This window comes from Balaenoptera ricei, chromosome 12 (genome assembly GCF_028023285.1).
Source record: "Balaenoptera ricei isolate mBalRic1 chromosome 12, mBalRic1.hap2, whole genome shotgun sequence".
NCBI lineage: Eukaryota > Metazoa > Chordata > Mammalia > Artiodactyla > Balaenopteridae > Balaenoptera > Balaenoptera ricei.
The window spans coordinates 62,062,169-62,085,490 of NC_082650.1; positions in this window are offsets into that span (position 1 = coordinate 62,062,169).

Genomic DNA, 23,322 nt, shown 5'->3' on the forward strand with positions numbered 1-23,322 from the left:
AGGACTTAGTGGGGTTAAAATAATTTCATACTATATATGTATAGCTACTTACCTCATACTAAGTAGGACATTAAAATACAGTTTGTGCTTTCTGTAAGAAATGGATTCTTTGTGTGGCTTACTCTTTTAAATGCACTCCTTTAAAATAAATAGAATAGATAAGTAGATAAAATAGACACATTCTACTATTAATCCCCAATGTTGCCTTTCCCGTTAGACATCAGGGCTGTTGATCGTTGCTCAGGAGAACTGGTTGGCTCCACCTGTCTTTAAAATTGCCAATTAGCAGCCTTGCCCAGATGCAGCTTGTTACCAGCCGCAAAGGAGGGATGTTGTTTAAAAACAGGCAGCTCGTTTCTCCCATGATTGGGCTGAAAACATGCAAGTAGGGCTACGTGAAACAAAGGATGGCTTTGAAGTTGTTGAAATCATTCTAAAACTAAGAAGCGCTGCTGGAAATTTTACCGTATGCTTCAGTACTTCTCCGCTGAGGATAAGCACCCTGGAGACTGGAAGCGATGTTTTGCTTCACTCAGTGCAAACTGCTTTGAGACTCTCTGACATCATTAAATCAAATTTTAGCCCAGGAGTTTTGTTGAGACCTAAACTCTGAATGACACTTGCTTGGTTGATTAAGAGGGAAGTACAATATCTGGGAACTGCTCATAATGTGATAGAAATGCCGAAGAGTTCAACTTGGGCTGAGATATACATATAGGCATATGTTATATATTATATATCTATATCTATGTGTGTATCTATATATCTCTATATCTTTCTATCATCTATCTACATATGCATGTATCTTAGCTCTCAACGTTTTATATCCTGCTGTGAAGATTTTAATTTTTTCTCCTTCTGACACACCTCAGCCTGTTTAATAGTTCCTCAGGTCTGGGGCATGTTTTTTTGAGAAACGTGCACATTCTTTTTCTTCCACATGTTCCCTCTTACTTCAACTTCCCACCTCCCATCTTCTATCCCCAAAGAAGTATTTGCCTTTCCATTTGTAGTCTTTCATGTTTTATTATTTTAATACTGCAAGTTTGAGTATGAACCTATACAAAATGTCATCTAAAGAAAATAATACTGGGCCAAATTTATAAAAGATATATAAATCTAGATAAATTCATTTAAGACAAGTATTGCATACTTAATCTTGTTGGGATAAGATCTGGCCACATGCCTTTAAGTATAATAGTAGAAATAATTATATCAATAATAACAATGTTAACATTTATTGCAATCTTATTTTGTGCTAGACACTGTATAATTTACATGCATAATCATCTAAGATAAATTCAGTGATCCCCATATTTCATATGAAGAATTTGAGGCCCAGAGAGGTTAAGTAACTAGCTTGAGGTCACACATATTAAATGGGCCCTAGGTAGGACAGAGATTTGGACTGAATCTGCCTGACTCAAAGCTGACATACATGTACAAGGCAGTAAAATATCTGTGCAAGCCATTGGGAAATTGAGTGTTCAGATGTAGAGAAGAATGTAAGAAAAGGAAGAATAATTTGAGACTTGGGTGGTTAGGAAAAGTTCTACAGAAAAGATGAATGCTCTTAGAAGTGGTAGGTTGGAAATGTGAAGAAAAGGAGCCTGGGAGAGCTCTTGAGGGAAAACTCACACCCTCTGCAAATCTTTACAGACTGTTCCATGTCGAGTCTTTAAGTCCTCAGGGTCCCCACGTTTGCCAAAATCGTCAGGCAGCCTACAGACAGAGCAAAAATTGTGTCCATTCACTATGCCTCTGGTTGGCCTTCTTTGTACAAAACCCAGTGGGTTTGGTCTGCATTATACCATTGACTTACAACTTTGGGGAAAATGTCAGCATTAGTTTCAATGAGAGAAACATAATTTGTCAGAAACTTTGTGGTTTACTTATCTCTTTCAAGAAAATTATCTCATTTTGGTCCTATCAAAATGGGACTTAATTGTACTGGTTAAGAAATTAAAGCTCAGAAAAGCTTTGTAAGAACAATATCATAATATAAGCATAAGAATAGTATTTTCTTGCCTCTTTTTCTTCCTTGAAAGTATATCATTAGCATATTCTTATATGATTAAATATTCTTTTACACAATAATTTTAAATAGTTGCATACATTTCTCATGTAGGTATGACATAGTTGCCTTAAGCAGTTCTGTGCTGTTAGACATTTAGATTGATGATATCCCTCTATTGTCAATGGTGTGGGGAAAGATTCTCCTATGTTTTATATATTGTGGGTGGGACTATAAATTTGACAGTATCTATTAAAATTTAAAATATGCATGTTTTTTGAGCAAATGACTCTACTTAGAAAAATTTGTCCATTAGAAATATTCACATATATACAACAGCAGCATTGTTTATATTTGCAGAAACATTGGGAACAACTTATACATTCATATATTAAAAATTAGGTAGATCATGGTATATTCATACAACAAATACTCTACAGTCATGATGTGCTGTCATGGAAGGTTTTTCAAAATATGTTTTGTGTGAAAACATCAGATTGTAAAATAGTATGAACCCATTTATTAAATATGTGAGTAGAGACGTATATATGCATAAAACATGTTTGGAGTAATATAAATCAGGTCATAAAAAGTGATCTTTTGAAAAGTTTATGGGTGGGTGCATGTATATGTTGGACATAAATTGGAGGCAGCTTTGTATTTTATACATTTCTGGTTTCCCTTAACTTTAATGTTACTTTTATTTTTAAAACTTTTATTTTTTAATTAAAAAAATTTTTTTTAAGTTTTCTCTGGGAAAAAATAAACAAGTATCACAGTTGGTAGAGATCTTCTCTGCTTGGCTCCTGACCCCTCAACATGGCTGGGCCCAGATTCCAGTTGTATTTCAGGTGCTTGGTGCCCTCCCATTCCACTGCTGGCTCTTTGCTCAGTGGAGTTGCCCTGACTCTGGGGTCCTTCCTACCCCCATCAACCACCCTCTCTCCCAACACCCTGAGCCAGCTGGACTGAACTGTCCCCCCCAGTTCCTCCCATCTATCTCACAACCTGCCTTTGCCCTTCCAGTCAAGGAATTATTTGTGAGATTTTTTTTTCCAACCTCATTTTCTCAGAGGCCAGGCTTCTTGCTTAACGTGATGAACTTCATAGCCAGACTCTGTGCTGTTCTTCAATCTGGACCCATCTGCTCTGCTTCCGATAGATACCTCTTGAAATTTCTAGTATTTCAATGGTTCATTTCCAGTGCTGCTGCGTCCTCAGTCCCTATTTTTACATTTCCTTAATCGTTTTGGTCTGGAACAGAAAGAGGAGAGTTGTCTGTCTCTACTCACATTTCTATCTTTACGTGGAACTCACAGAGCCTCACAGCAGTGAAGCCAGACCCCGGAGGGTGTACCAGGCACAGGGAGTAGCACAAGCAAAGGCACAGGGATTAGAGAGAACAAGATACACTGAGGAAACTGCAGATAATTAGGCATATCCTGAAGATGTTGCAGGAATATAAAATGTGTGCCCTTAAGCTGTAATTGCACCTTCGTCTACTCCACACACGGCCAACTCACGCCTGTGCCGCACATCACTAGTTATGGAGGTGACCTCATAATCCCTCTTCACAGACTCTTCCCTCAGCCATCATCTGTGGGTATTAGTTTATGAGAGGAAACTCATTTTCCACATTGGCTATAAAACCTTCCCTGAGGCCCCAGGTAGAGTGCTCACTATCTCTGTAGGGCGACCTTATCTATAGCAGTCATGACAATACCATGCCAACAGTATTCAATGCGTGACCTTCATTCTAATTTATTTAGTAAGCAAATATATTCACTAATCTTCCTATTCATCCTTGGCAGGCAAATGGCTCTCTAAGGAGGTGAGATTGCTTGAGACTCTGGAAAAGAACTTCACTATATGATTGAGAAAGAAGTTCAGGGTTGAAAAGTTCATTTCAATTTACAAGGGAGCGATAGAGCCACAGTTCTCTGCTGATGTATAATTTATCTCTTGAATGTTTCCCACATTTTCCATTGGATCGGTATTTCTTAAGTTTATTGTTTTGTATTTAAGTATTGTATTTATTCTCGACATTTATTTGCTGACAAGATCGGCTTTAATCAATGACAGGGAAATTTAGGACGTTTAAAATGGATGCTTCAATGTTAATAATAGGGAACAAAAGGTGTTTATTTTATAAACTTATTTTTAATTCTGAAGCAATTAACATGCTCTTCTACATTTGACAGTCCACTTTTTCTCTTGAATGAATAGACTCTTGGAGGTACTTGCAGTCTAAAAAGCTGCTGGAATTATGGATTGAATTTAACTCTGAATCCTTCAGCACTATTTCACTTTCTTAGTTCTGTTTTCAATTGGGAAGACTTTTAATGATCATCATTAAAATGTTTACAGTTAAATTTATATTCAGTTCTTTGTATTGAAATGTTGTAAGCAACATTTGAATTAATAAAGAGAAAACAATGTTCTCTTGTATTTTTTATGTTTTTAAAATTTATTGTCCAAACCACATAAAACCAAAATGAAGGAAAAAAAATGATCCTCTCACAATCTTATCCTCCAGCATCTCCATCTGCTTTCATTTTTATCTGTTGTCTTTAAGTTCTTATCTATGTATAACAGAAAATTTTAAATTGTACTATAACAGAAAAACAATGTTTATTTTTATTATAATAGGAATTACATTTTACATGCTATGACCAAGATGCAAATCTTTGTAAATATCAGCTTCTTATCTGGTGTCATGTTTTCCGTACCAAGATTTCTTGGAGTCTCTCCAAACTCCTTTTCGGGTGTGTTCTGTCACTAAATCTACATGTCACGTGGCCTCATCGCTTAGGAAATTATTCCCTCATCATTCCATAACACAAAAGGAGAGAGAGCTCTCAAATTTTGAATCTGTTGGCTTTTTGGATAACCAAGGGTGGTTCAACCTTCCTCTTTTCTGATACTGTAACTCAGTATTTCCTGAATTTCTGTTTTTAAAATATGCCATTTATATTCTTATAAGCCTAAAGTATTTGTTACTGGATGAAACTGGAATTTTATAGGCTATCAGCACAGCAGATCCATCTTAGATAAGAAAAAGACGGAAAAAGTAGTAGATTTGTGCCCAGTAGATGGCTTGGTAAAGAGGATGCTTCATCCCATCTTTCATGGGTACAAGAAATTGTGGCCACAGAAGGGCCTGAAGCTAGGATGTTTGTTTCTCTAAAATACAATGACCTTGAAAGCAGGGCAAGAGTTACTCTTTTACTCATGATGGCCCTGAATGTAACTCAAGTATCAGCTCTTACCAGATGTATGCCACAGAGCAACTTGTGAACGGCTATTTTCAGTTTTAAAATCAAGATTTACAATTTTTTCTATATTATCTAGACCTTAAATTTTCTTCATGTATGTCAAAATCCCATTGATTTTTACAAATTCTAGCCATATCTAAGACTGGCAAGGGTTTATAGTCCACTAGGTACTTGTCCAAGGAATTTCTAAAATTCCTTTGATCCTCTTGTGAATTAGGCACTGTTATTGTGTGTTTGTCCCCACCTTTTTTTTTTTTTTTTTTTAAAGAAGATTTGAGATTTGGGGGAGGGGAGGTGAAAGAGAGGAAACATTTTCTTGTGTAATGTAAATAACGAACTTGCATTGTTTGTTTCTTCTTTTTTTTTTTAAACACTTTTATTTTAATTAATTAATTTATTTACTTATTTTTGGGTGTGTTGGGTCTTCGTTTCTGTGCGAGGGCTTTCTCTAGTTGTGGCGAGCGGGGGCCACTCTTCATCGCGGTGCGGCGGGCCTCTCACTATCGCGGCCTCTCCTGTTGTGGAGCACAGGCTCCAGACGCACAGGCTCAGTAGTTATGGCTCACGGGCCTAGTTGCTCCGCAGCATGTGGGATCTTCCCAGACCAGGGCTCGAACCCGTGTCCCCTGCATTAGCAGACAGATTCTCAACCACTGCGCCGCCAGGGAAGCCCCTGTCCCCACTTTTAGGATGACATGACTATTGCACAGAAAGTTTAGGTAACTTGCCCTGTTTAAGTGGAGGAGCCAGGAAGATGAACCAGGGAGTCTGGTTCTAGAGCCTAAAACCTACCCTCCAGCTACAGCAGCATCCCAACATGCGACAATGCAAAGAGCAAGAGACTTGTTTGGAAGTTGAGCATAGTCTGTAAAAACCTGTTATGGAAGCCATGGCTGCATGAATAGGAAATGGGCATTGATAGAAACATCTCATCTGTATTAATTTTGAATATTCCAGAGAAGCTATTTGGGTTTCAAATTATTTGTGGAATATAGCAAAGCCATCCCTATTTTGTAACCTTGCACAGGATGCAAAGGAACTGCTGGGATGTGATACTTCAGTGGACAGGGAGATGCCTTCCAGAGTTTGGGTGGAAGCCCTTTCAGGCTGCATCTTAACCTCAAATTCCAGGTATGCTTCGGTCTCTTCACACAATAGCACCACCCAGACTCTCTTCCCTCCTCTTCTCTTTCAACATAAAGCCTTGTGTTCGCCTCCAGTGAATGATCATGAGATAATGCATGTCCTCATTATCATGCCAAGTATCAACATTTACGTTCCTGCAGGGCAGCTGGAGCTCAGTCCAAGACGAGCTCATTAGGATATCTGGGATAAACTGAAATTCCAGGCCTCTAAGCAACTTTCAGATCAGAGGAAAAAAAGAGGCTGGGAACACAGTAGTTGAATGTGAGGAAGAAAAATAATCCTCCCTAAGACTTTGCCCAGAGCCCACCAGGCTGCCACCTCCTGCTCCATGCCTCCCCCTCCTCCTCCTTCCTCACTTGGGTACAGCTGGGAGGGAGCAGGCTTGCTTTCAATGGAGATTTGGCTTCCCTTGGATTCAGCTATTTATTTAGACTCCTTGAACTAAATCAGAGGTGTCAATCAGAGCCACACTCCATCCTATCTAGTTAGGATCATTTCACTTTATGCCCCTTGATAATGGTGGAATAAGTCATCTGTATTTAAGCCACTGTGGAGTTGGCCTGGGCAATCCTGTATTGTTTGCTTAAAGCTCAGTATGGGTGGAAGAAACAAGCTCAAGCCTATTGTTGCTGCATTTTAGGGTTTGTTCGGTTTTTTAGTTTCTATTTAAAAAATCTTAACAGGTGAAAAATGGAACAACTTATTTAAGATTCCAAATTTGAACTCTAGTTGGTTTAATAAACCAAATGCTCCTATGTGGAATTTGAATAAAAATCTTTAAAGATAACCAATTCGGGGACTTCCCTGGTGGCGCAGTGGTTAAGAATCCGCCTGCCAATGCAGGGGACACAGGTTCGATCCCTGGTCCGGGAAGATCCCACATGCTGCAGAGCAGCTAAGCCTGTGCACCACAACTACTGAGCCTGCGCTCTAGAGCCCGCGAGCCACAACTACTGAGCCCACGTGCCACAACTACTGAAGACCGCACACCTAGACCCCATGCTCTGCAACAAGAGAAGCCACCGCAATGAGAAGCCCGTGCACCGCTACGAAGACCCAATGAAGCCAAAAATAAACGAATAAATAACTAAGAAAAAATTAAAAATAACCAGTTCAATTCTTCTAGTGAAAACAGCAGCAACAACAGCAAAAACAGGAAACTCCTCCTTCTTGTAAATAAGGGCTGCTCTGTGAATGGAAAAGTGAGAAACCCAGGCTGTACCAAGAGAGAAGGAGTCAGTAGACACACTGACCAAACTGAGAGGAGAAAGAGAGATTCCTGGATGCTTGCTGATTCTTGGCTTCTGTCCTGTCGGTGGGTTGGTTTCTGTTAATTGCAGCTAGAATTGTCTTCACTAGTAGTATAAATAATAGGAAAAGCTCTAAAGTCTTAAAAATGAAATTCATGACACACCTTTTGCTGAAAGAAATGTATTGGCAACACTCAAATGCTGAGGTTTGTTTGCCTTTCAAGGTTGAACAGTGAATGTCCTCGTGGGGATGGAAAAGCTGCTATCACAGCATTTCTCAGACCAGACCTCCACACCTAGAGGGGAAGGAATGTAACCTGAGGGTAGGAAGAGGTCACAGAGTTAACACAGGAAGGCACAATTCTGTCAGGGTAAGAGAAAGTGCAAACCTCTGTTTGCCCATTGTTGCCTTTGGCTCAAGGAGTTGTACACTTGTGTTCAACGGAATACTGGGGTATTTCAGGAAGGGCTTGTGGGACAAGATTCTGAGAGGGAGATACCATCTGTACTAGATCTTTTATCCTGATAGCACTTCCTAATCCCACAAGATGCTCAAAAGAAACCACAATTAGAGAATGGAAAGAGAGAGAAATCAAGAATTTAGAATAACTTGAAAAGACATAAATATAAGATTTAAGTGGGTGAAATACAAAAGAGTACTTGTCTTGATCTCAAAGTTGCTTCAACGGGTAAACAGAGAAGAGGCACAAAGGTGTGTGTGCTTCAGGCACCTGAAAATGGCTTGAGGAAGGAAAAAATGAGTGGAGAAAAATAATGTGGAACTAGTGTGATTGGGAGGCACATAAAAATATATGACTTGAGAAAATAAGCATGGGGAAGGCAGGATGTGAATGTTCAGATGTGTTCAATTTAGACACTTCATAAATTTTGTTTCGTTTTATCTTTGATGCCCTAGAAATATAAATGGAAATATTATACTTCCTCACCACCCAGGAGAGTTTAAAGAGACAACCCTTCCTGCCCTTGAGAAGAGAAAAAATAGTTTTAAGATTTAGGCCCTGGGTACAGCGAGCTTTCACAGCTCACTGTGAAAGAGCAAGAGGGAGTAGAGGGTTTGTGAAAAGATGTGGAATAGCATGGAGTAGCTGAGGCAAGAGGGGACTTCCTCAGCCTGGAATGAGATTCCCCTGGGAGTAGGGAGTAGAAGGGGCTCACAGCATCCGGAATCTGTCGTTCCCGAATGGCTGCAAGGTAAGCCTATGGAGGTGAGATCCTAAGTACCAGAGTTGCCTGCCTCCTGGAAGATCCCAAGGCCTGCTCAAGGCATGCAAGCTAAGAGTTTAAGAGACCTTATCAGGCTTGATTAATGAGGATGCCTGCAGCAGCCATGGCAAAAGGAATATTTGAAGTCTTTTGCCTCGAGACACCATGTGTGCCTCTTGTTTCTGACTGAAGCTCTGAGATGGGATTAGGGGTCCTAATAATGTCCCAGATAGAATTGACCTCCAGTGAGATAGGCTTTAAGATGAAACTTGGATTGAATTCATGAAAATTAGGTAAGTTTTCCCTTATGCTTGAGGCTGTGGACTGAGTTTCTCACTAGCTACGTAGCTTTACCCAATACTGGCCTCTGTCCAGACACTCACAGTGCAGCTGCTCTTGTTTTCTGTGAAGGTAATTTAGATGCACACTTCTCTACGAAGGCTGTATTGTCTTCCTTTTGGAACTCAGCACTTGCCTTCCCTCCCCGCTCCCCGCTTTGGCCTTATGGAATCTAACACAAATACTGAGAGTGAATAAAATTACCGTAGATGTACAAGATTCCCCAAATATATGGAAGTATTCCCTACCCATCATTTCCTTAATTCTGGTTTAAAAGGATTAGGTGTTAACACGTATGATGCGGGTTTCTCTGATAGAGTCAGGCTTCACTGCATTTGGTCACTAATTTCAGGTGTCTCGTCTTCTAAGTAGACTGGATAAAGGGAACCTCGATTTACACAAGCATCTGATCTGTTTTGCATGAATGGAAGCATGGAATTTAAAGAAAAAAGTTCTTACCTGAGGTAATTCCTGCTTATAAAGTTATATCAAAGTCCCATTTTCTCTTCCTTGTGTTAGTTCTCAGATAAACACCCTAGGGTGTGAAGTAGCAAAGTCTTAAATCTCTGATGATAACTCAGGGGTCTTGCCTTGAGAGAAATTTCTGTGAAGTAGAAGCAGCAGAGGGAAGATTTGGATTTGATTTGGGCAAGTGCTACTACCTATGAAGTGCTGAAAGCTTTGCAAAGGAAACATGAATTCCAAGGTGGAGACCACACTATCATAGACATGTGGTTGTGTTTATAATGTGTTGGATTAGATGTAGAAGAGGGAAGGATGGAAAGATACCAAATTCGTCTGAAGAGTTATCTTCTCCTAATGATAAAAGTATTATATGCTCAATTGAGGAAAATGTGGAAAATTAAATATAGAGAAGAAAACAAATCTAGTTTCATCCAGAAATAACTATTATAAACATTTTGGTACATTTCTATACAGTGTTTCTCTATGTATAGATACATAGAGAAATGCATATACATATATACATGTAAACTGATATTCCATCAGAAATGTGCAGAATAACTTACTTAACCATCTTCTTTTTTAGGGATCTTTTTATGGTGAAAATCATTGTACATAAACCTTAGACATACTTCTGTTATTTCCTCATGATAGATTAGTAGATGTAGAATCACTTGGGGAGACAAAAGATATGAACTTTTCTGTGGCTCCTAACTTATATTATGAAACAGCTTTCTAGAAAGATTGTACCAGTTTATGCAAGAGTGCCCATTTTATTATACCTTGAAGATCTGGAACAGTATCTCTGAAACTCTTTGCAACTCAAAATGCTTACAAAATTGCAGTGGTTTGAATTTACATTTCTTTGATTGTGAGCTTGAACATATTTCATGGTTTACTAGTCACATACATTTCCTCTTTTGTAAATGTATCTTTCACTTGCTTTTCTGTTGGGGGTTTTAGTGTTTTTCTTAACAGGTCTATTGTAATATTGAAAATAGTAATCCTTTGCTATATTTGTGATATACAATGTGAATTACATGGTATATGTGTACTTCTGTATTAAGACTATACAACTCCTTGTCTTTGCTGGAATCTATTTTTGTTTCGTGTACATATCCTCCTCTGAAGTTCTTATCAATTCTGCAGGGGCCAAGTCAAATCTTATATCCCTGAGATGAAATGAAACTTCTCCCCTTTCACATTACCATCATATTTGGTTTTGTTACTCTATACCACTTGTTTCCAACTGCTTTAGAAGAAAGCTTCGCCCTTTAGAAATAACTATTCTGTTTTACCCACTTTGATATACTTTCCAGTACGCACACCATCCTTTGTACGAAACAATTGTCCAATATATGCTTGTTGTGTTAAATGAAGTGACATCAAAGCCATTATAACTTAACTTTCAAAGATGGTAGATCCTTATCATCTTGCAATTGCATGTGCAGTAGACTTGACAAAATCAGCTATAATCTGGTTGAATTCTTTAAAAAAAAAAAAACTTGCCATGAATTTTCCTCTCATAATCCAAGCACAGCCTATGGGATTTATGACTCTATAGTAGTTAGGTTGAAGTTAGTCACTCATATGAACTTTTTCTAAACTATAACCTTGATCTCATATCATTAAATTTCACTGGGAAAATATATCATAAAAACCACTCTAAGTAACACAGTTATGAAAAAGAAAAATAGAAGCTAGGCAGGCACACAACTTCTAATGGGATTAGAAATATGAAAACAACGACCGAAACAACAAAACATCCAAGAATTAAATTTGCTGAGTTAAAATTGCCAGGAGTGATTGTGAGTGGTATAATTTTGTTTCATTGGTACCTAGGGCCTTTAAGGATACAGAATAGAGTGATAAACATAACCAATAAATAGGACAGTACATGGTGTAGTGGCAATCTATTCAACAGGAAAGCAGATATAAAAGGCTTTGACTACTCAACTGTAAAACTCAGAGCCTCGATTTTCTTTGAGAAGCAAGAATTGTCTTGTTTTTTAAGGAAAATTTATACGAATATAGGTCTAAAAGATGGGCCACAAGCCCAGGACTACTGTTAAGATGCCAGTTAATAGCAGGATTACTTGTGCGCAGTCCCTTTGGCTCAGTGAGGATGGAGATCCATCTGGTGTCTGGATGTCCTCACTCCTCCAGATTGACAGAAACTATCCCTGAGGCTGCTACCACTGTTGTTTTGGGGGAAATGATTTCAGAGTAAGCACATCCTCTAGAACTCGGAAGCCATAAAAGAAGGAAACCCTTAGTGTAAGACGTGCTATTTTCTTAAGCTTTGATGTTCTAAATGTACAATCTAGGTGTGATGCACAAGAGGTCTGGAATAGGCACATCAATTGTTCTGCCAACAAGGTAAAAGAGTTCTAACACCAAGTCACAGAGTTGGAAGAGAAGCAGAGTTACGTGCAGCACTTGCCTCTCCAGCCCTCCCTCTTTCCTGTCTTCACTTCCTCTCCTAAGAACAAACTTTTTTTTTTGATGGAGGATACAGCAGAGAACACAAAAGGAGCTGTCCCCCAGCATTTTTGAAAGATCCCAAAGTAAAGGGAACTTTTTCTCAGCCAATGTTCCCAGGCCACCAGACATGGGAAGTCTAACAGAGAGGGTGGCAAAAGGATAATGGACCCATATGAGTGCTCAGTTAAAAGATAATATTATAATCAGAAGTTAAATGCTACACTGGAATAGTGGTAGAAAAATTTAATTTTAGAACTGGAATGCACTTCAATGATGACCTATTCAAACTCTCACATTTTACAGATGAGGTGGTCTGACCAGAAAGTTTAATTACTTATCAAAGCAACTCAGCTCATTGGTGGCAGAGTCCAGATTAGAATCCAAGCCTTCTGCTGCCCTGGTGCTCCTGCTCTCCAACATCCCAACTCCCCGTCCTCCCAGGGTTTCTAAACTCTGACCCCAAGCATTTCTTTTACAGCTTTGCATTTTATAGTTTTTACATAATTAAAATATTTTATTAAGGCACATATATAAACAAAGTTATTTTTAAAAAGAAAACCAAAATCCACAGAGGGACTAGGAAGAAAAGTAACAAGACTGGATCTAAGTTTCTTCTGTTCCACTCTACAAATGCAGCTATGTTAACTCTTTTCTTCATTGTTCTTCTTGTATTCCTTTTGGTCTCTATCTCAAAATAAAATACTGATATGTTTATCATTTAAGTTATCAATTTCAGATTTTGCTTATGGATTTGATAGAAGGATGTTTAGTTCCTTACCTCCACCCTCCAAACCCACACAATCCATCACCGTTTATTACCAATGACTCTCTCTAACTTTCCGTGCAGATCACTGGGTATGCGACTCATTTTCTTTATCGCAGGCCTGTGTAGAGCATTGTTATGTCTTTTTCCTTTACTTTTTTTTTTTTTAAATACATTATTTGATATGTAATTATATGTAGATTACATACTTAATACAGTTTTAACATCTATATGTCTGATGCTTAAAAGTACACTGCTCAGTTTTGCTTGTTTTTGAACTCTAAAATACTTATAGTAGCATATTTTAAGTAGTCTTCTTGGACTTGCTTTCTTTACTCAATGTTATGTTTCCAAGAGTAATCAGTTGTGTTGCATTTTTTCTGAGTTCATTATAACATCTTTGTGATATTCCATTATGTGAATGCACTATAATTTATTTATCTATTCTTCTGCTGTCTCTACAGACATTTGTTTTTCCTTTTCTTCCCCCTCCTGTTAGGAGTATTGAAATGAGGAGCATTCTTGTGTCTCCTGGTGTGCATATGCCCAGAGTTTCTCTTGGGTGCAAAGTTAGGAGTGAGACTGCTGGGTCGCCTGCTATAACAATGTCCAGCTTTTAGAGATATTGCCAAATTGGTCTTCCCTCTCACCAGCGATATCAAGTTGGATCAAGTTTCCATTGATCCAACAGCTCTCCACAACCACTATGAAATGATATTCTAATGAGGTTGAACAGTTTTTACATTTTATATAGTGATTGGCCATTAATTTTTCTCTTCTGTAAAAAGCCTACTACATCTTTTCTTGATTTTTCTTTTAGATTGTCTTTTTCATATCGATTCGTAGGAGTCACTTATTTATTATGAATACTGATCTTTTGTTTGTTGTGTGGTATAATCAGCAAGGGTCCTGTCAGGAAAAAAAAAACCCACATCAATTATCTGAACAGGGAAAATTTAATATAAAGAATCATTAAGTAATAGAAGGTAGTTATCTACTAAAAGGGGTGAAAGATGAAGCTAACAGGTCCAGAAGTAAAAGGTGCATAGCCTCCCAACCTCCCACTGCCAAGGCTGAGATTCAGACATCTTTAAAGAGGGAAAGGTCTCTTCAAAAGCCTACTAGTGGTGAAGAGTTTTGAGAGGGTGCCGCCAGAGCTAGTCTATTAGAAACACCTGCCAGTTCAGAAGGTGTGGGCAAGCTGAGTGTGGTCTCTAGAAGTGGCTCACCATTGCTGGAGGGCATAGGTGGGTGAGAGCTGGTCTGTAGAAGCCATCAACTATTGCAGATGATGTGGTGGCTGGGGGATAGCCAGAAGCTGTGTCTTAAGGTTAGATTCAGATTAGGCATTGTTGGCAAGACTACTGCATAGGTGACGTTATATTCTGCTACTTGACCACATCAGGAAGCAACTACTGGTAAGTTAGTTCTTGCTATCACCTATCAACCTCCATGATAAACCCACATTCCCTTTTTGCTATAAGATGAAATGAAATGTTGCACTCTGAGAACATACTGTTCCTTGACAACCTTTCATATAATTTTATGATTTTTAAAAATACTTTTTACCTTGATCAAATAATACATTGGGAATTGCAAAATGGTAATGATTCCAATTCTATGGTACTGTTTGCATTTATTAGCCTGCATTCTTCTGTAAAGAAGTACTTTCTTTTCATTTTTCCATTTTTCTTATGACAGCAAGTAAGCAAATACCAAAGACTAACTGATAATGTCAAAAAGCTGCAGAAGTCAGCCAGAAGATGCTTTCATGGGCCAAATTTGGGACAATTTGAGCATCAAAAAGAATAATAATATAATTAATTCTAATGTATTCAGTAAATAAAATTCATAAGTGTATAGTGACACAGAGAGCACAGAAAGAGAGATCTTTGAACTACTGAGTTTAATCTATTTATATTTTTGTTATGATCATTGATCATATGGTTATGATGATTATTATGATATTTGGAATTATTTTTACACTATTACATTTTGATGTCTATTTAGGTTCCACTTTTTCTGTGATTCTAGTTTTGGTGAAATTGAATTTAGTTGTTAGTGTTCATTTACTTTTTATTTCTCCTTATTCCATTTTCCCCCTTCCCATATTCTGAATTTATATACTATTTTCATGTATTAGTGTTTGTCTTTGAAAATTATCATTATATTTAGCTTTCCAAGTCTCAAGATTAAAAACGAAAAATCCTGTGTCTCACTCCTGGACATACAAAGACCTTAGAACACTAACAAGTTACCCTTCTGCCTCGTGTACTATTATTGTCCAGCATTTTGTTCTGTTTTTTTTGGGGTGTGTGTTTTTTTAAAACATTTAAAATTAGAAACTATCATTATCTTATTTTTTAAATTGAGGTATAGTTGATGTACAATATTATATAAGTTTCAGGTATATATCATCATTATTATTTTATAAAGAAAATTTTGATTTGGATTTATGCTTCTGTTTAACATTTTATTAATTTACCATTCTTTCCAGTATATAGACCCTTCTTCTAGGCTTATTTTCCTTCCTCCTAAATTACATCTTCTAGTAGGTGCTTTAGCAATGATCTCGTGGTAGAAAATGTAGATTTTCTTATTTGTAAATGTCTTTATTTCTCTTACATTCTTAAAGAAACAGTTTTGCTGGGTACCCATTTCTAGGTTGATTATTTTCTCTCAACACTTTGGTGACATTATCCCACTGTCTTCCAATTCCATTGTTGCTATTGAGGAGTGTGTGTCATTCTAACTGCTGTTCCTTTGTGAGGGAACAGTCTTTTATTCTGCCTTTTTTTTAAGCTCTCCTCTTTGTTTATGGTGTTCTGCAGTTCTACTACTTTGTATCTAGCTGTGGATTTCTTTTTCTTTATACTGCTTGTGTGCAGTTCTTGAATCTGTAAAGTCATAATTTTATTCAATTCTAGAAATGTTTCTATTATTAGCTTGCTAAACATTTCCTCTTCTCTCTTATAACTATTCTTTCTTCTTCTAAGACTCATTTTATACAGGTTAAACTTTCTCATTTCACTCTCACAATTCTTTGTGTCCTTGTATGAGTCAGGGTTCTCTAGAGAAACAGAAAAATATAGGATGTGTATGCACACAAACACATACACACACATACTCACATGCACACATCTTGGGGGGGTGGGTAAAAGAGAGAGAGACAAAGAGAGAGGAATTCGCTCACATGATCGTGGAGGCTTGGCAAATCCAAAATCTGTAGGGCAGAGACTCACAGAAGAGTTGCAGTTGGATTCCAATCCAAATGTGGTCTACTGGTAAAATTCTGTCTTCATCAGGGAGGTCAGTCTGTTTTTTACTAAGGACTTAACTGATTGGAAGAGACCCACCCACATTATGGAAAATAATCAACTTTATTAAAAGTCTACCGATAATATAAATGTTAATCTCATCTAAACAATACCTTCATTCACAGAAACATCTAGAAAAATGTTTGACCAAATATCTGGGTATCATAACCCAGCCAAGCTGACACACAAAATTAACCATCACAGTTCCTTCCATGTTTTCTCTCCTGTTATTCTATTATGCATTCTGAATAATTTCTTTGCATCTATTGCAGCCACTGTCTAGCTCTCAGATTTGTTTTAATTGTGCATAACCTGCTATTTAATAATTAATTGAGTTCTTATTTCCAAAAATATATTTTTAATTTCTAGAAGTCATACTTTTAAATGTCTGCTTATTTTATATAATCTAACAGTTACTATTTGTTTGATCATCTGTTGTGAGTCCATTCTTCATTTTTTAGAACATACCTGGATAACTGCTTCATATTCTGGACTTAATAAAATTCTAGCATCTGCAATACTTGGGTTCTAAATCTGTTGTTTGTTGGTTTTCTGAATCTCAGTCATTCTAATTTGCTTTCTCGTATGTTGTTTACTTGTATGATGATCTTTGATTATAATCCCACTGATTGATCTTAATAGGTGGAAATCTTGTGAGCCTAATTTGAGGAGAAAATTTGCTTCTGCTTTTAATGATATTCAGATGGTGTCACTAACATAGGACCATTTCAGCTCCTCATGATAGACTGGGCTCACCCCAGAGTCCCAGACTCCCCATATTCTGTTGCTATCTGTGACCACTGCCAGACTACTCCACCCAGATATTTGGTTCCAGCTCCAGGTAACAGTTGTTCTATCTCAGCTCATGTGTAGTTAATCACTATGATAACAATGATCAATGAGACAATATTATCCTATATGATCAGTAATGATGATAAGGATCGTAGCATCTGCTGTCTTCTCTCCTAGATAGTGTACAATAAGAAAAAGGAGGAATGTAAACTGTGAATATCCAGCTGAGAACATGCGTGGAGAATCAACCTCCAGGCAACTTTGAAAGAGTCCCTCTCCCCTGTAGGTTGCAGGGCAGATATGGCTCAGGCTCAAGCCCGAGGGCCTGGTTGGAAGGCCTGTAAGGTGTAACATCGATGAAATGCTCCACTCTACTAGATCTCTCATTCCAAGACAAGGGTGCTGGTGGGAAAGGTGTGGATGAGGATATCTGAGCAGACACGTGTGAAGCTGAGAGATTTAAACCCTCTAGTCTGATAATCTCTCTTGGCATAGAAGCTCTCTCCTGCTGTTTAGGAAAGCAGCTTAACTCTACATCAAAGTCTTTCAATGACTGCACTATAGGCTGTTGTTGCACAAACTGATACCAAATCTTCTCAGGACCCATCCCCTCACTGTCTTTTTTTTTTTTTTTAATTTATTTATGGCTGTGTTGGGTCTTCGTTTCTGTGCCAGGGCTTTCTCTAGTTGTGGCAAGCGTGGGCCACTCTTCATCACGGTGCGCGGGCCTCTCACTATCGCGGCCTCTCTTGTTGCGGAGCACAGGCTCCAGATGTGCAGGCTCAGTAATCGTGGCTCACAGGCCCAGTTGCTCCGCGGCATGTGGGATCTTCCCAGACCAGGGCTCGAACCCATGCCCCCTGCATTGGCAGGCAGATTCTCAACCACTGCGCCACCAGGGAAACCCACCCCCACTGTCTTTTATTGTCCCCAGGTTCATATATAAGAGTTATATCACAGCACGATCCAGAAAAACAATATCAGGAAACAGTTTTTGTCCGAAAAGTTACAGTACCTCACCAAATTCTATTGTCAGGAGTGGGAACAGCATGTATGAGAGTGAATTGTAATGATATTCGTTCAAGGAAGATGGACCAGAAGGCTTGATTGGGCTGAATTCTTTGCATAAGTGTGCTCACATGGAATTCTGAATTTAATGTTTTGGTTCAAGTACTTGTGATGGTACCACCATCCTCTACTACTCTGAAATTCCATTTTTGTCACTGAGATCAGGGAACCCAATTCCGTTGCAGCATCTTCTATCAACATCTATGGCTTAATAAGGGCAGCTACCAGAGAGCTGGAAGTGGAAGAATGATGATGGCCCCTCTTCAATGTATTTCTTAATGCCTTGGTGACAAGAGGACCTTAAGGCCTCATGGAGGGTTATGTTTAGGAGGTGGCTGAGAATACTGCATATACTAGAAGCATTCTAACAATTCCATCTCCCTGAGCTTTCAGATGCCTTCCTCTATAACTCTGGTTCTCAAAGTGTGGGTTCTAGTACCAGCAATGTCAGCATTACCTGGGCACTTGTTAGAAATTCAACTTCTTGAACACCAACCTGACCTACTGAATCAGAAGCTCTGGAGTGAATTCCCCAAATCTGTGTTTTAAAAAACCCTCCTGAGATTCTGTTGCAAACCAAAGTTTGAAAACCAGTGCTATGAGACTCTGAAAGCACACCATGTAAGAATGAGACTCTGAAAGCACACCATGTAAGAAGTCCAGCCACCCTGAGGTCACCAGGCTGGAGAGACTATGCAGAGAGACTACATAGAAACAGAGAAAGATGCCCAAGGACCCCCAGCAGATCCAGCCCCTTGCTGTTTGACATTCACTTCTAATGTTTTTAAATGTGTCTTTGTTTAGATATATGACTTTAAGAAGTATGTAGTGTTGTTTGTATGTATGTGTCTTTCATTTACATAAGTAGTATTGTCTTGTATTGTTTCTTACATTTTCCACCTAACAGTATGTTTTCATATATTTCTCACCACTGCATGGTAATTCATCATATGTATCTACTACCTATAACACTCATTTTCCAAATAATGGGCATCCAGGTTGCCTTCAACACCCTGCTACCACAAACGATGATCAACATCCTCCTGTACCCCCTGCCCCACTTCATGCCCTGAAAAGAATATACTGATGGAGAAAACTTAAATTCCCATTTTTATTTTATTTTTAAAATTTATTTATTTATTTATTTAGGCTGCGTTGGGTCTTCGTTCCTGCACGCGGGCTTTCTCTAGCTGCGGTGAGTGTGGGCTACTCTTCGTTGTGGTGCGTGGGCTTCTCCTTGCCATGGCTTCTCTTGTTGCGGAGCAAGGGCTCTAGGTATGCGGGCTTCAGTAGTTGTGGCTCGCAGGCTCAGTAGTTGTGGTGCACGGGCTTAGTTGCTCTGCAGCATGTGGGATCTTCCCAGACCAGGGTTCAAACCTGTGTCCCCTGCATTGGCAGGCGGATTCTTAACCACTGCACCACCAGGGAAGTCCCAAATTCCCATTTTTAATTAGAAATAGTTCTATTAAAAGATAAGGTTTTCAGGTCTGAAATTTTAAAAGACTGGTTGGGAGACAGCCAATGTGTGTGTGTGTGTGTGTGTGTGTGTGTGTGTGATATATATATTACATACATACAAACATAATATAACTCCATATTCTTGGTTTTTGTATTGAAACAAACAAAAAAGTAACACAAGTGACGTTGTTAATAGCTATGATATTTTTTACTGAAGTCTATACTAATTGATGCTTTTCTTATAAACTATGTACCCATGAAACCAGCTGAAGAGTGCATTTCCCTGTGGGAATGTGAATTTCCTAGATGGTTGGCAATAACATAGTTTAGTAAATATGTAACCAGTTGTCAGTGAAGGAGCCATGGTTTAGCACTAAGTGCTTTAAGAATATTCATGGAGTTAACTGCTATTTTAACAACAGGTCATTCTTCAGGACTTATATTGGTATCTGTTATTTTGTGAATTTCTTAACCACTCAGAAACAAATGTTGTAATGTCCTTAGAAATACAAATGGTATATGTATTCCATAGGCCTCTTGAAAGCACTTCTATTTTATTATGTAGTATTTGAACTGTGATCTCTTTTACACATAAGTTAACTCTCTATTACCCATGCTTGAAGGAGAAGAATGAGGAGTTAGTGTTAGTGTAATGTTTCCTCAAATTCCACCACTCCCCCTCCTCCCCTCTGGGGTTCCCTCCCTGATAGAGTGGACTAAGCCAATTGGGGAAACAATGAATAGGCTCGGCTCATATATTAATAACCAGGAGCATATCTGATGCTTAAGGTCAAGACTATAGTAAAAACAGAATTGGCTAAGCCAGAGAGGTATTAGCTATGCATTTGAATTGAGTGTATCCAGGCTGTTGGACCTCCTAATTTACTCACCCAGGAAAGGACAGGGGAGGATGTCCAGGTCTGATGGGGAGATTGTCTACAAGAGGCTGAAGGCTTACCCACTGCACACAGGAACAGGACCTAATGGAAATGATTGGTTTGGTTTCTTCCTTTAAGGCACAATTTCATTGTGCATTAGATAATTATGGCTTAATGAGGGTTGATTCACTTGAAAAATATTTACTGAGAGTATATTTAACCAGATACAAAGAAGAAGAACACACTTTATTCTAGGAGTTCACATGTTTGAACAATCTTTTACAAAATATGTGTTTCAAAAAACAGGTGCTGGGCACAGAATAGATCTGTGGTCAGGAAAGTTTGAGAAAGGTTGAATTGTTTTGGTCTGCTCAGGCTGCTATAACAAAAATCCCAGAGACTGGGGGACTTAAACAACAAACATTTATTTCTCACCATTCTGGAGGCTGGGAAGTCCAAGATTAAGGAGCCTGCAGATTCAGTGTCTGATAGGGGGCTGATTCCTAGTTCATAGCCAGCTGTCTTCTCACTGTGCTTTCACATGGCAGAAAGAGAGTGAGAGAGCCCTCTGGGGTCCTTTTATAAGGGCACTAATCTCGTTCAAAAGGGCGTCACCCTCATGACCTAGTCACCTCCCAAAGGCCCCATCTCCTAATACTGTCACGTTGGGTGTTAGGATTTCAACATATGAATTTGGGGGGGGACACAAACATTCCATCCATTGCATGTGTTATAAATATTAAACAGGTTGCTTTTGGCAGGACTTCTTAGAGCATTTAATATGCAGAGGACATTGTGATTCTCCAAGGGAAACAGAGACTATAGTATTTCCCAAACTGACTAAGGAACTAATTTGGAACTCATTTCAAGAGACACTGACCTCATCTATTCCTCTCCTCTTCTCCAGGTGCACTGATCTCCTGGCTGTTCTTTGACTATTCCAGCCTCTCAACCAGAGGCATGGCCTTGATGTTCCTCATGCCTGGGGCACTTTTCCCCAGATAGTCACTGCCCTGACCACTCTGCAGTAATTTTATTAATTGCTCCTCCAGCCCCCTTGTTCGCCCTTCTCTACTTTCTTTTTCTCCACAGTAAGTATCACCTCCTAACATACTGTACACTTCACTTATTTATTGTGTTTCTTGTCTGTCTCTCCCCAGGAGAATGTAAGCTCCTTGAAGGCAGGAGTTGGTTTTATTTTTGATTGAAGTATACTGATTTACAATATTGTGTTAGTTTCAGGTGTACAGCAAAGTGATTCAGTTATATCTATATATATTTTGATTATTTTCCATTATAGGTTATTACAAGATATTGAATATAGTTCCCTGTGCTACAGTAAACCCTTGTTGCTTGTCTATTTTACATGTATATACACATTATATATACATATATATAGACACACACACAATGGAATATTACTCAGCCATAAAAGAATAAAATATTGCCATTTGCAGCAACATGGATGGACCTAGGAGTTTTGACCGTTTTGTTCACTGCTAACTTCCAATAGCCCTTGACACTGAATATATGACTGAGGGAAGAACTGGTCTAGAGGAAGAATTGCTGTGAGTGAGAGATATATCGTGCAATAACCTTAAAATTCTAAACAATTACTTTATTCTTATCTGTGAATATTCCACATTATCCCTCCTCCTATGTTTTCAGGGACCTAAGCCTTTTTTAAAAAATAATTTTTATTGGAGTTTAGTTGCTTTACAACGTTGTGTTAATTTCTGCTGTACAGCAAAGTGAATCATGTATACGTATACATATATCCCCTCCTTTTTGGTTTTTTTTTTTTTTTTTTACTAATTTTTGGCCATGGTATTCTATTTATTTATTTATTCATGGCTGTGTTGGGTCTTCGTTTCTGTGGGAGGGCTTTCTCTAGTTGCAGCAAGTGGGGGCCACTCTTCATCGCGGTGCGCGGGCCTCTCACTATCGTGGCCTCTCGTTGCGGAGCACAGGCTCCAGTCGCGCAGGCTCAGTAGTTGCGGCTCACGGGCCTAGTTGCTCCACGGCATGTGGGATCTTCCCAGACCAGGGCTCGAACCCGTGTCCCCTGTATTAGCAGGCAGATTCTCAACCACTGCGCCACCAGGGAAGCCCTATCCCCTCCTTTTTGGATTTCCTTCCAATTTAGGTCACCACAGAGCACTGAGTAGAGTTCCCTGTGCTATACAGTAGGTTCTCATTAGTTATCTCTTTTATACATAGTAGTGTATATATGTCAATCCCAGTCTCCCAATTCATCCCACCCCTGACTTTCCCCCCTTGGTGTCCATACGTTTGTTCTCTATGTCTGTGTCTATATTTCCGCTTTGCAAATAGGTTCATCTGTAGCATTTTTCTAGATTCCACATATATGTGTTAGTATATGATATTTGTTTTCCTCTTTCTGACTTACTTCACTCCGTATGATACTCTCTAGATCCATCCATGTCTCTGCAATGGTACAGTTTTGTTCCTTCTTATGGCTGAGTAATGTTCCACTGTATATATGTACCACATCTTCTTTTTCCATTCCTCTGTTGATGGACATTTAGGTTGCTTCCATATCCTGGCTATTGTAAATAGTGCTGCAATGAACATTGGGGTGCGTGTATATTTTGGAATTATGGTTTTCTCTGGGTATATACCCAGGAGTAGGATTGCTGGGTCATATAGTAGTTCTATTTTTAGTTTTTTAAGGAACCTCCATACTGTTCTCCATAGTGGCTGTATTAATTTGCATTCCCACCAACAGTGTAAGAGGGTTCCCTTTTCTCCACACCCTCTCCAGCATTTATTGTTTGTAGATTTTTTGATGATGGCCATTCTGACCAGTGTGAGGTGATATCTCGTTGTAG